Genomic DNA, 13,835 nt, shown 5'->3' with positions numbered 1-13,835 from the left:
CCGTTAATACTCTTGTTATGCTGAGGATCAAATACGAACTTCCAAAACTAGGGGGGGGAGGTATTGTTGTTGTGTTGAGGGGACAGTGGACAAAGAAGATAACTGCCCTGGCTCTCTTCTTCAAGAGGATCCCAAGCGAAACTTTTCCCTCCAAAATGGCTACGGTTGGCCTCCGTGAAAATCCGGGAAAAAAAGTATTATAGTAAAACTAGGTTTGAGCCAGCTTCGGTTCCTTGAATGAAAGAACATTTGGTTGGTTGCTAGTTATGCCAGAAAATGTTCAGATATCTGAGTTAGTGACCTATAGATGAGGAGGACTAGGGGAAACCTTAGTTATTTACCTCTCAAGCCCCACATAAGCGTGTTCCAGTTGTGGATATATCGCTAATTAAAGGAATGAGGGGGGGGTACTCAAGATAACTAAAGGAAGAGTTGAAACAGTTGTGAACCAAAGTTTAACGTTTTGTATTTTCAGCTCACCAGATAAGATGTCGACCAAGTAACACGAGAAGAGATTTTTTTTTACTTAAAGAGACGTGTGTGTACATTATAGTCGATAACAGAAAATTCAGTAGCCAGCCAGCTATTCTCAACATCAAAGCGGTGACTGAAGTCCATACAGTTTGATAATACGCTACACGTGTAGGTTTCTCATCTCGCGGAAATTTGTGGGCTTTCCTTCCTTCATTAAGACTAAGAGACCGTTTGTGCTAGTCACGCTTCCAGATGGAAAACTAGAGAGCTGATATTACGTAGAACTTCATTCTCCGCTTCCACAACACGTGCTGTTTCATTCGGGAATGAAATGATGGGGGGAAGGGGGCTTTTGTAGATCGTGGAAATGAAATTTTGAGGGTACTTTAATTTGAAGTCTGAGCTCGTGAGTATTTGTTAAAATATGGAAAACAACAGTTATTCGTCTAATTATCTTAAATGATTTTGTGACGAATTAATTAATTACCTACACTAAAACAAAGACATTTATTTGAAGTTTTTGGATATTTATTTTCACTTAAATAATGACAGTGAATTTTTACAATTTCTTTTAACGTTGACAGTCGTACGGAGCCATGAAACTGTTCACTTGAATTTCATTACGCGATCTCAAATTATAAGGATAAGTAATAATAATTAAAAATATGACGAGATGTTGAACCTTTTAATAGAATTACACACACATCCTGATTAGAATATTAACTAGTTTCACTGACAGAGAGACGTAAACCACATGTTTACCATACGTACCAACAGCTGAATTTTGAGCTAACTGCAACTCGTGTTTGAGGCTATACTTCCACAACGGTAATCTGGAATAGACTATAAATCATGGGGCCGTAGAGATGGGGAGGAAAGGGGGGTCTAGTGAGAAGAAATACAAGGCGTGCGTTCACTTTGGATGAAACTCTGTGTGCCAGTAAGTTCATCGGTCGTCAAACACGCGTAACCTGGATGCGTTATATCTACTGCAGGTAGTCACGTGACTCTCTTCCCTGTAAGAAACGAAGGGTTAGTGTCACGTTTGAAACACGTATGTTATTTTCGCTGGTCCGAAATGACGTTTAAAGAGAAACCATATAGTACAACCGGTTCTCAAACGAGACCCAAACCACGAGTTCCTTTGAATAATTCATTATTTTCCTTCTTTATTCTCCTGAAGAAGAACAGTGAACTGTTTTTATAGCGATTGAGTTTCGGGTCTCGTTTGAGAACCGTAACAACTTTTGTATGTGTTCTTGTGGACTGACTTCTTTAGAATCTACATAGCGCTACCATTTGAGCGTTGAACTGAAAGTTTATATCAGATACAACAAAAAGGTTTTCCTTTCGGTCAAAGTCAACAATAATAACTCGTGGTGTTATTAAAGAAACAGAGTTACATAATTTTCAAGTTATTTATCATTGCCAAGTTGCAAAGCAATATATTTCCTTGGCAAGCACATATAGAGTTTCTTCACATGTCTTCAGGATTAGTTGTAAAGTAATAGAAACAATATCTTTTACACGTTACATAAAGATTTAAATAACTGAACTTAATACTTTAAAACAAAACATTAAACTTTGTAACACTTCGTAAAACTTAGCTTCGACACTCGTATTTATTTATTTTAACACGACCACACGTGTTTACCCTGAGCTAAAAAAAGTAACAACCAGTTGATCGTTTACTAAGTTTTCAGAGGAAATATGTGACCACCAAGTTTATTGTAAAGTACATTAGATCCTGTTAGTAACAATTAACGTTTCCACAGATGAATGAATAGTGAGTGAAGTAGGCCTAACAGTGACCATAGTCTTCTCACGTGTTAGAAATGCAAGTATTTAACGTTGTATCAGAAACGTTCGAAAATGAAATGCAAACTATACTCTTCAAAACAAGAAACGCAAAAGGGATATTTTTTTTTTATTTTAAAGAGAAATATATGTAATAACGTTACAAGCTCAAAGTATGTGATGTTACACGTGTTAAGGCACTGATTGTCAGACCAAAATGACAATAAAAGTTGTGCACTTTGAAAACAGAGGAAAACATCGGATTTTTCGCCAAAACGGATTCGTGTCCAATAAATTTGTTTGAGAGATCTGTATGTTCTGCAAGTGCAACGTGTTCAAAATCCCTATAAAAGTGACGGGTTCTCGGTTTCCATAGCTTAGTGTTAAGCCACCGACACGCAATACAGTTACGCCAAGACTGACTGAAGCACAACGCAACAACGCCATTGGTCACTTGGAAGCAGGCGAATCCAGATCAGATGTTGACAGAGCTGTGAATGTCCACCCAACCACCATCACAAGGCTATGGAATCGTCACCAACAACATGGATCAACTCGTGACCGTCCACGATCTGGCAGACCTTGTGTGACCACGCCCGCACAAGATCGCTACATCCGGTTACGTCACCTTCGGGATAGGACCACCACTGCGACGTCTACTGCCTCAACCATACCAGGGCTGCGTAGGATTTCCGATCAGACCGTACGGAACCGTCTACGAGATGCAGGAATCCGACCTCGATGTTCAGTCAGAGGCGTCATCCTCACCCAACAACATCGTCAAGCACGGCTGCAGTGGACTCGGGCACATCGGGTATGGCCTCATCGACGATGGAGGCATGTTTGGTTCAGCGATGAATCACGTTTTATGCTTCGTAGGCAGGATGGAAGGACCCGTGTTTACCGTCGCCGAGGTGAACGTTTTGCAGCAAACTGTGTGCAGGAAGTTGACAGATTTGGTGGTAGCAGCGTCATGATGTGGGCTGCCATCGCCTACAATGCCAGAACAGACCTTTTGCACATTCGATGGAATCTTACGGCTCAACGATACGTCGACGAGATTCTTAGGCCCCATGTGCAACCCATCATGGTAAACGTCAACGACGTTTTTCAACATGACAACGTTCGTCCTCACACAGCCCGACTCACCACTGTCTTTTTGAGACACCACAACATCAACGTTCTTCCCTGGCCCTCCAGATTACCAGATTTAAACCCCATCGAACATCTTTGGGACGAGTTGGACCGACGTCTGCGACGACGACAACCTCAACCGCAGACTCTACCTCAGCTTGCAGCAGCTTTGCAGGCTGTATGGACAGCCATTTCACAAGATGTGATTCGTCATCTCATCGCTTCCATGGGCAGGAGATGCCAAGCAGTTATTGATGCTCACGGGGGGCATACTCGTTATTGACGTTGAGTGACGTTAAACTTCACCTAGTGAGCGTGGACTTCGCCTTTGCAGACTTTGGATGTTCAGCAGTGAATGTACAAAGTTTCACACATGTCATACAGAACTACCCGGAATAAACTTGTTAACAATTTGTCTCAAATTTTGCCTTTTGCGTTTCTTTTTTTGAAGAGTATATTTTTCTTTTTGCTGTTAACTACGAACTGTGTAATATCATAAGAAATAGAAAATGTTGTTTGTTTGTTTTTTATTTTCATAGAAACTAGTTATAAAATACATTTATAAAAGCTGCGATAAAATGTTGATGAACGAGGAGTGACTATTGCTTTAAGATTCTCTTTACTGAAAAACAAAACGAATATGGATATTTTTTCTTAAAATGTACGAAGATTTAAAAGCAACAAGCAGTTCATCGTTTCAATATTTCTTGTAACTATTAAAATGCAGTTAAACCAGAATATCTTCAACCAACAGAAGAAAATGTACGAAGATTTAAAAGCAATAAGCAGTTCATCGTTCCAATATTTCTTGTAACTATTAAAATGCAGTTAAACCAGAATATCTTCAGATATCTTGCAGAAAAACTACTGCAAATATTTTTTTACGTTTCTGTGAAGAAGCAGATAAAATAGGTGACATTGTTTCTCTAAGAATATCTACGACCAATAATAACTGTTGACAAACAGTTTGTTTCTCATACAAACGTGATTAACTAGTGGAACAAAATACATTATTTTTCTTGTTGTATCTATAACTAGCAATAACTGCTGATAAACAGTACACCCTTGCGCAAATTAATTGAAACAAGACGGAAAATTACGATTTTTTCAATTTTTTGTTTTATTTCTGAGAATCCAAAAATTACTCACAAATTAATACATGATATGATCGCCTTTATTTTTCAGAAGATCATTAATCCGCTTTGGCATCGAGTCCACGAGTTGACTGCAATATTTACTAATTTTTGGATCGCGGTACCACACCTCAATTATGGCCTCAATTAGCTTATCTTTTGTAGTACAGTCTTTTCCCCAAAGTCTTTCTTTTCAAATCGCCCAAAGATTTTCAATTGGATTTAAGTCCGGAGAGTTTCCAGGCCAGTTCAGCACCTCTATTCGCGTTGTAGTCATAAAATTCTTCACAAGTTTCGATGTGTGGCACGGAGCCAGATCTTGCTGAAAAATGCCAGATCCATCTGGAAATCTCTTTTTCAATTCTGGAATAACTCTTCTCTGCAAACTTTGATGTACTCTGGTCCTCGCATCACACCTTCTACGATGTGTAAGACTCCGACACCATAGTACCTGAAAAAGCCCCAAAACATCTTCTTCAAGGGATGTTTTACGAACTGACTGATGTGAGATTCTCGAAGTTTCTCACCTGGAGATCTGCGAACATGCAGACTTCTTTGACCCTGTACGAAGAAATGAGTCTCGTCACTGAATAACACCTTTCTCCATTGTTCTTGCACCCAGTTCTTGTATTTCAGACCCCATTGATACCGTTTTGTCTTCATTGAGTTGGTAAGATGTTTCTTGACTGGTGTCCTTGCCCTTCTAACGCAATTTCGAATGACGTAATATTCCTCAATTTTTCGTCATATATCCCAAAAATAGATCGACCGTACTGCAAAACACAGCAAGTGACGCCGTCTGTGTGGAAAAATGACTATTAAAGGAAATCAGCGGGTCCAGCGAGCTTACACCGGCCGCCATGCTGAAAATATTGTAAAATGACCATTTGTTTCAATTAATTTGCTCAAGGGTGTACGTGTAACCGTGACATGGCAACTGGAATTTTAAATCAATACTATCCCAGGGGAATTTCTGAGAAAGAGTGTTAAGAAATGATAGAGATGTTAAACAGAGGAATTTAAAACAAAGCACAGTAAAGTGAGCACATTGCACTTTTAATTTTATAAATAGTTTATGTATGAGTGGTAAACTGTTATTTCAACACGATACAACGTCAATAAACTTTACTAGAACGTTTGAGTGAAAAGTAGTAAAGATTTATTATACAATTCTTGTGTACAATTAGTTAAGTAAAAACTCAGCAGGTGACCTTCCAAAACCAGTATCACGCCCTCATTGAAATTAATGTTTATAATTTCCGTTTTAGTTGTTTTTAGTACAGGCCTTTAGAAGGCGCTGTGATGATTTAATCACTCATTTGTATCGCTGCTATGCCCGGCATGGCCTAGCGCGTAAGGCGTGCGACTCGTAATCCGAAGGTCGCGGGTTCGCGCCCGCGTCGCGCTAAAAAAACATGCTCGCCCTCCCAGCCGTGGGGGCATTATAATGTTACGGTCAATCCCACTATTCGTTGGTAAAAGAGTAGCCCAAGAGTTGGCGGTGGGTGGTGATGACTAGCTGCCTTCCCTCTAGTCTTACACTGCTAAATTAGGGACGGCTAGCACAGATAGCCCTCGAGTAGCTTTGTGCGAAATTCCCAAACAAACAAACAAAAAAAAATGTATCGTTGCTACCTGTATGCGAAGTAAAAAACTAAAGTTTTAGCAAATTATTTCTGACTTCTTCTTTTATCACTACTAAATTCAACCATGAAAATTTCTCTCTATCCATCTTTCTATCTTTACTGGGGTGATAGTTTAATTCGCAGTCGTTTTTATTTTTGCCCAGCCACACACACATGCGTATATATGTGTATATAAATATCGTTTTACAAACACCATGAAGGCTAATCATTATATCGCCAGTAAGTTCTCCCAATCTCGGTTGCGGAAAATTGGGTTATGGAACTATCGATTTTGTCCCGCGAGACATTAATTAAGCCTACATCGCGGTTTTAGTGCGCTCTATAGCATCATAAAGACTGAAAATTCGAAAAGCTACGGTTTTTGGACCGTAAGGTTGTACTGATGTACATCAACTGTACCTTCTTACTCCTACACTGCAAAAAAACAAAAATGAAAGTAAATATGAGGGTATTCGTTATACTTTATAACGTTACCAGAGTCACATTTATCGTCCCCTTCGTGAGCGCACAGCAACTCGAAAAAGATGACAAGGAATTACGGACGACGAAGATAACGTGACCACAGCACGTGGATTAAAACTAGAAATGCCACAAAGTAAACCCATAGTTCATCTTGTAACAAAACGTTGAATGTACTCTGAATCAAGGTTTTTAGACAGCCGCGTACTCTGATGGACAAATGAAATAACATATTTCTCGAACGTTCTCTGGTTTCGTGTATTTCCTAAATCTTCAACAGAGCTAATTAGCTTTATGAGTTGTGATTTATTTATTGGGGTCTTGGATGGGGAGATGCCACATTTGAATGATTATTTAGATAGCCCTTTAAATGGATCTCATTGGAGATCGCATAGGAGCTATAGCGAAGTCCAGGTATTGTAATATAATTCTAGGAGCTATAGTAAAGTCCAGGTATTGTATTATAATTCTAGAAACTATAGTAAAGTCCAGAAATTGTAATATAATTTTAGGAATTACAGTAAAGTCCAAGATTTATAATATAATTCTAGGAGTTACAGTAAAGTCCAAGATTTGTAATATAATTCTAGGAGCTACAGTAAAGTCCAGGATTGGTAATATAATTATAGGAGCTACAGTAAAGTCCACGATATGTAATATAATTCTAGGAGCAACAATAAAGCCTAGGAACTGAAACATAATTCTAGGAGCTACAGTAAAGCCCAGGATTTTTAATATAATTCTAGGAGCTACAGTAAAGTCCAGGATTTGTAATATAATTCTAGGAGCTACAGTAAAGTCCAAGATTGGTAATATAATTATAGGAGCTACAGTAAAGTCCACGATTTGTAATATAATTCTAGGAGCAACAATAAAGCCTAGGAACTGAAATATAATTCTAGGAGCTACAGTAAAGCCCAGGATTTTTAATATAATTCTAGGAGCTACAGTAAAGTCCAGGATTTGTAATATAATTCTAGGAGCTACAGTAAAGTCCAGGATTTGTAATACAATTCTAGAAGCTACAGTAAAGTCCAAAATTTGTAATATAATTCTAGGAGCAACAATAAAGCCCAGGAACTGAAATATAATTCTAGGAGCTACAGTAAAGCCCAGGATTTTTAATATAATTCTAGGAGCTACAGTAAAGTCCAGGATTGGTAATATAATTATAGGAGCTACAGTAAAGTCCACGATTTGTAATATAATTCTAGGAGCAACAATAAAGCCTAGGAACTGAAATATAATTCTAGGAGCTACAGTAAAGCCCAGGATTTTTAATATAATTCTAGGAGCTACAGTAAAGTCCAGGATTTGTAATATAATTCTAGGAGCTACAGTAAAGTCCAGGATTTGTAATACAATTCTAGGAGCTACAGTAAAGTCCAAGATTTGTAATATAATTCTAGGAGCAACAATAAAGCCCAGGAACTGAAATATAATTCTAGGAGCTACAGTAAAGCCCAGGATTTTTAATATAATTCTAAGAGCTACAGTAAACTCCAGAATTGGTAATATAACTCCACTAAAGTTAGAATTTCAAATCTGTCTTAGTTCTTACATCGTTTTTTGTGTAATTGTTTTTCTGTGTTATTGTCAAATGACGCGTATGTTTGATAGGTATGTGTTGCTGATCACGTTACAAACAGATTTTTCTCAATAATCGTTGGGCCCGGCATGGCCAAGAGTGTTAAGGCGTGCGACTCGTAATCTGAGGGTCGTGGGTTCGCATCCCCGTCGCGCCAGACATGCTCGCCCTTTCAGCCGTGGGAACGTTATAATGTTACAGTCAATCTCACTATTCGTTGGTAAAAGAGTAGCCCAAGAGTTGGCGGTGGGTGGTGATGACTAGCTGCCTTCCGTCTAGACTTACACTACTAAATTAGGGACGGCTAGCACAGATAGCGCTCGTGTAGCTTTGTGCGAAATTCAAAAAACAAACAAACAAACAGTGATCGTTACCTTGTTGGAAAGTGTTTTAACAAACTCGACATAAATAACGTTAAACTATTCATGTTGTGTTTATTATAATAAATATCTGTACAGTTCTTGTAACAAAACACTATTTGATAAATCGTAAATATCTGTAAAGTCCTTGTAACAAAACACAATTTGATAAATCGTAAATATCTGTACAGTTTTTGTAACAAAATACTATTTGATAAATCGTAAATATTTGTACAGTCCTTGTAACAAAACACTATTTGATAAATAGTAAATATCTGGACAGTTCTTGTAACAAAACACTATTTGATAAATAGTAAATATCTGTACAGCTCTTGTAACAAAACACAATTTGATAAATCGTAAATATCTGTACAGTTTTTGTAACAAAATACTATTTGATAAATCGTAAATATCTGTACAGCCCTTGTAACAAAACATTATTTGATAAATCGTAAATATTTGTACAGTCCTTGTAACAAAACATTATTTGATAAATCGTAAATATTTGTACAGTCCTTGTAACAAAACACTATTTGATAAATAGTAAATATCTGTACAGTTTTTGTAACAAAATACTATTTGATAAATCGTAAATATCTGTACAGCCCTTGTAACAAAACATTATTTGATAAATCGTAAATATCTGTACAGCCCTTGTAACAAAATACTACTTGATAAATCGTAAATATCTGTACAGCCCTTGTAAGAAAACATTATTTGATAAATCGTAAATATTTGTACAGTCCTTGTAACAAAACATTATTTGATAAATCGTAAATATTTGTACAGTCTTTGTAACAAAACACTATTTGATAAATAGTAAATATCTGGACAGTCCTTGTAACAAAATACTATTTGATAAATCGTAAATATCTGTACAGCCCTTGTAACAAAATACTACTTGATAAATCGTAAATATCTGTACAGCCCTTGTAACAAAACATTATTTGATAAATCGTAAATATCTGTACAATTACAGGCAAGTTAACTGTAGATTATACAACAATAAAGATGAATTATTTTTTTATTTTTAACGAAGTTATTTCGCTCGATGGCAGTTTTCTCTAGTTTCGTGTTTGATTAGACAAACTCATTATAAACTGGATAGCATGGAAGACAAGGTAGCTCTCGTTTCCAGTCGTCAGTCTGTAGCGTTCTTGACTCACTTAGTGAACGAGAGTAACAGAAGATTGATTTAGGGCTAGGGTCACAATACGTGCCGTTATTTTGCTAGAGAAATTAATGCTATCCTAAAAAGAGTGAGACAAAGGTCCACCGGAACAACTTGTCTTCGTTTTCTGCGAGCAATATTTTGTTTACCCATCAACTGATTGAGCAACAGTTTATCTAGGAAGAACTACTTCTTGTTTCCTGGAGCAGCTAAAAAAAATATTGTTTTTATGAGCGATATTACGTTGCTCACCCTAAATCTTTTGAGCAGGGGATGTTCTCTGGAAATCATTACCCTTGGTTCAACTAAATATTCCTACTATTAGAAACGATCCAGGGGATTTTCTTTTGTTAGCTGGTTTTGTAAAATACCATTATTTTTTTAAACCGGAATAATTACCATTTCTGAACTTTTAAACGTCACTCACTAAAACACTTGCAGAATCCTTCACTGAAACTATTTATATTTCCTTGTTTTTGTCAGCTAATTACACACTGTAATATTTGTAAACGTCTGCTTCTTGTTAAGCACGAATATGCGCACTGTGAAATCAGTGTTCTGCCCACCACATGTATCCAAACCCGATTTTTACCATTAAAAGAAATCAGATTTATCGTTGAACAATGAGGAAAGAGAGAAGTGTTTATAAATGATACGGACAAAATTGATAATAGTACATTTTACCAACTTAGTCGAGACCACACTGTATTGGTTGTTGTTCCTGCAAGTTGTTGATATAAAGTTTAAGCCACACTGTATCTGTCGTATTCCAGCCGGCCTCATGTACCCTAGTATTAGGGGTTTTAGTAATAATCTAGAGGTTTATATATATTTTAGTGAAATCTTACGCGTTTGTGGTTGTGTGTGATTTTAATCTAGAGGTTTATATATTTTAGTGAAATCTTACGCGTCTGTGGTTGTGTGGGATTATTGTTACTGTTGCTAAAGTTATTTTAAAATATACTTTTAAGTATACTTATATAGTTATACTTTTAGAAGGATATCGAATTAGTTAGTCACCAGTCACCTTTTAAGAAATTCAACTTTAGCCTATCTTAAGAACTCAGAAATCTGAAAGGCAGAAAAAGTCACCAGAAATCTCCCGAATTATCACGTGATTATGAGCAACATACTTTTCCACGGCGTCTTGCTGTATTACACACGAAGTATATGATATATTTTCCTAACTTACATGTTTACCACTTCCTTTCTAGCTTGAGAACGAATAGGAGAGTGGCACGTAAATCGTGCTCGCGTATTTATTGTCAGCTTAAAAACGAATATAAAGGTGAAAGAAAGATCATGTTCACGTATTTATTGTTTTGTTATAAGATGAGAGAGAAAGCTGTTATGTTGTTTCTCAGCTACTAAGGTTACAGTTTCCATCATGTGTAAAATGAAAGCTCAGTCATTTAATAATTTTGTGTCTAAATCCAGAGCTGACAATTCACATTCACGTGATTCTTAAAATTATATGTACCAATAATCCTGGTAACAACATGCTATCTTTATATTTAACAATGTTTGAGAGAAAAAAAGAAAGACAAAAAAAGGTCATGAGAGATTGTTATATTTTCTAAATCTACGGATTTACAACGCTAAAATTGGGGGTTCGATTCCTCTCGAACACAGCAGATAGCCCAATGTATATCGTAAAACACAGTGCACATATTTACTTTTAATTCGTTTGTGTGTCTGGCATTAAGCACAAAGCAACACAATGGGCTATGTGTGCTCTGCTCACCGCGGATATCGAAACCCGATTTCTGGCGGTGGGAGTCCGTAGACATACCACTCAGCCACTGGGAGACTTATATTTTGTACTAATATAGATTGAAAAGAGAGCATTAGCTGATAATGTAAAGTTAAATGAATAAACAACAAATTAACGTAATTCGAGTTCGAGTAAGTAACGTACGATTAGGGTTACTTTAGCCAGTAATAAAATATTACCGTATTCGTCATATTTTCTCTAGAAATTATCATAAAACATTTATGCTTTAACATACTATCACTATGTTCTTATTTTTGTTACCTTTGTTTCTGTTCAAGTTTCCTCTGTTTATAAAGATAACTCAACGGTGCAGCAAAAAGAAGTTGACACTGGAAAAAAAAATCATGTAACATATTACTACGTTAATATTGTTAATAGAGAAGGTACCAAACTGATGTATACATTATAAGTGAAACAGTATATTAAATTAACTGTATTTATTACTGGGGTAATTTTTAGTTCTCTCTTTCTATTCAAATCAAAATTTTTAAGCCTCTTTTCGAGCCATTGAAAGGAAGGTACTCGATCAATAGCACCCCTCCATCCACGCTAACAAATTAACTGCTATTCTTATAACGCGTCTACAACTTAAATTACGAGTGTTAGAAACTGGCTTACTAGTTCCGAAGTCCACCGCTGTTACACGAGGCCAGCGCGTGACTCTTCTAGTTGCGATCTACGTAGAAAGTTATTTCGATCAGAAGCTAATGATCATATCAGTAAATTTAGAAGAATCTAAAATATCAACGAGTGCTTACTATTGCAGTACATTAGTCTGCTAGTTTTGTTTTGTTATATACCATGTTAAGTGCTTACTATTCCTTTATATTTGTTATATAGCATGTTAAGTGCTTACTATCGCAGTACGCTAGTCTGCCATTTTTGTTTTGTTATTTAACATGTTAAGTGCTTACTACTGCAATACGTTAGTCTGCGATTTTTGTTTTGTTACATAGCATGTTAAGTGCTTACTATTGCAATACATTTGTTATGTAGCATGTTAAGTGCTTACTATTGCAGTACGTTAGTCTGTGACTTTTGTTTTGTTATACAGCATGTTAAGTGCTTACTATTGCGGTATGCTAGTTTGTGATTTTTGTTTTGTTATATAGCATGTTAAGTGCTTACTATTGCAGTACGTTAGTCTGCGATTTTTGTTTTGTTATATAACATGTTAAGTGCTTACTATTGCGGTATGCTAGTTTGTGATTTTTGTTTTGTTATATAGCATGTTAAGTGCTTACTATTGCAGTACGTTAGTCTGCGATTTTTGTTTTGTTATATAACATGTTAAGTGCTTACTATTGCATTACATTTGTTATATAGCATGTTAAGTGCTTACTATGGCAATATGCTAGTTTGTGATTTTTGTTTTGTTAATTAGCATGCTAAGTGCTTACTATTGCAGTATGCTAGTCTGTGATTTTTGTTTTGTTAATTAGCATGCTAAGTGCTTACTATTGCAGTATGCTAGTCTGTGATTTTTGTTTTGGTAATTAGCATGCTAGGTGCTTACTACTGCAGTATGCTAGTCTGTGGTTTTTGTTTTGGTAATTAGCATGCTAAGTGCTTACTACTGCAGTATGCTAGTCTGTGGTTTTTGTTTTGTTATACAGCATGTTAAGTGCTTACTATTGCGGTATGCTAGTTTGTAACTATTGTTTTGTTATACAGCATGTTAAGTGCTTACTATTGCGGTATGCTAGTTTGTAACCTTTATTTTGTTATACAGCATGTTAAGTGCTTACTATTGTGGTATGCTAGTTTGTAACTATTGTTTTGTTATACAGCATGTTAGTGCTTACTATTTGGTATGCTAGTTTGTGGTTTTTGTTTTGTTATACAGCATGTTAAGTGCTTACTATTGTGGTATGCTAGTTTGTAACTATTGTTTTGTTATACAGCATGTTAAGTGCTTACTATTGCGGTATGCTAGTTTGTGATTTTTGTTTTGTTATACAGCATGTTAAGTGCTTACTATTGTGGTATGCTAGTTTGTAACTATTGTTTTGTTATACAGCATGTTAAGTGCTTACTATTGCGGTATGCTAGTATGTGATTTTTGTTTTGTTACATAGCATGTTAAGCGTTTACTTATAGAGCTGTCTTTCGCAGCCACTAACTCCGCAGCTGTCGAGTTTTTGTGATGAATCTTCTTTAAGAAAACAAAATAGAAACTTAATAACAATTGTAAAACACGAAAGCGAATAAGATATAATCGATTAAGGTGTTTCTGTCCTCTCCATACTGATTAGTCCAAACTAAATGTATTATAGCTTGTCGTCGATTATTCGATCGTA

At 36.3% G+C, this 13,835-nt stretch overlaps 1 long non-coding RNA gene across 1 annotated transcript in view; it reads right to left on the bottom strand.

Moving 5' to 3' along the window:
• LOC143258114 (uncharacterized) overlaps positions 1–11,890 on the bottom strand; it is a 31,738-nt gene extending 19,848 nt beyond the window's left edge. Inside the window, exon 1 of the long non-coding RNA XR_013032148.1 lies at positions 11,797–11,890. This is a non-coding gene — a long non-coding RNA (uncharacterized LOC143258114). The remainder of the gene's footprint in view (positions 1–11,796) is intronic.
• Between the last annotated feature and the right edge of the window lie 1,945 nt (positions 11,891–13,835).

This window comes from Tachypleus tridentatus, chromosome 7, assembly GCF_004210375.1.
Source record: "Tachypleus tridentatus isolate NWPU-2018 chromosome 7, ASM421037v1, whole genome shotgun sequence".
Lineage (NCBI taxonomy): Eukaryota > Metazoa > Arthropoda > Merostomata > Xiphosura > Limulidae > Tachypleus > Tachypleus tridentatus.
The sequence above is the reverse complement of the archived record's forward strand: the minus strand, read 5'-3'. Positions and strand labels throughout refer to the sequence as shown.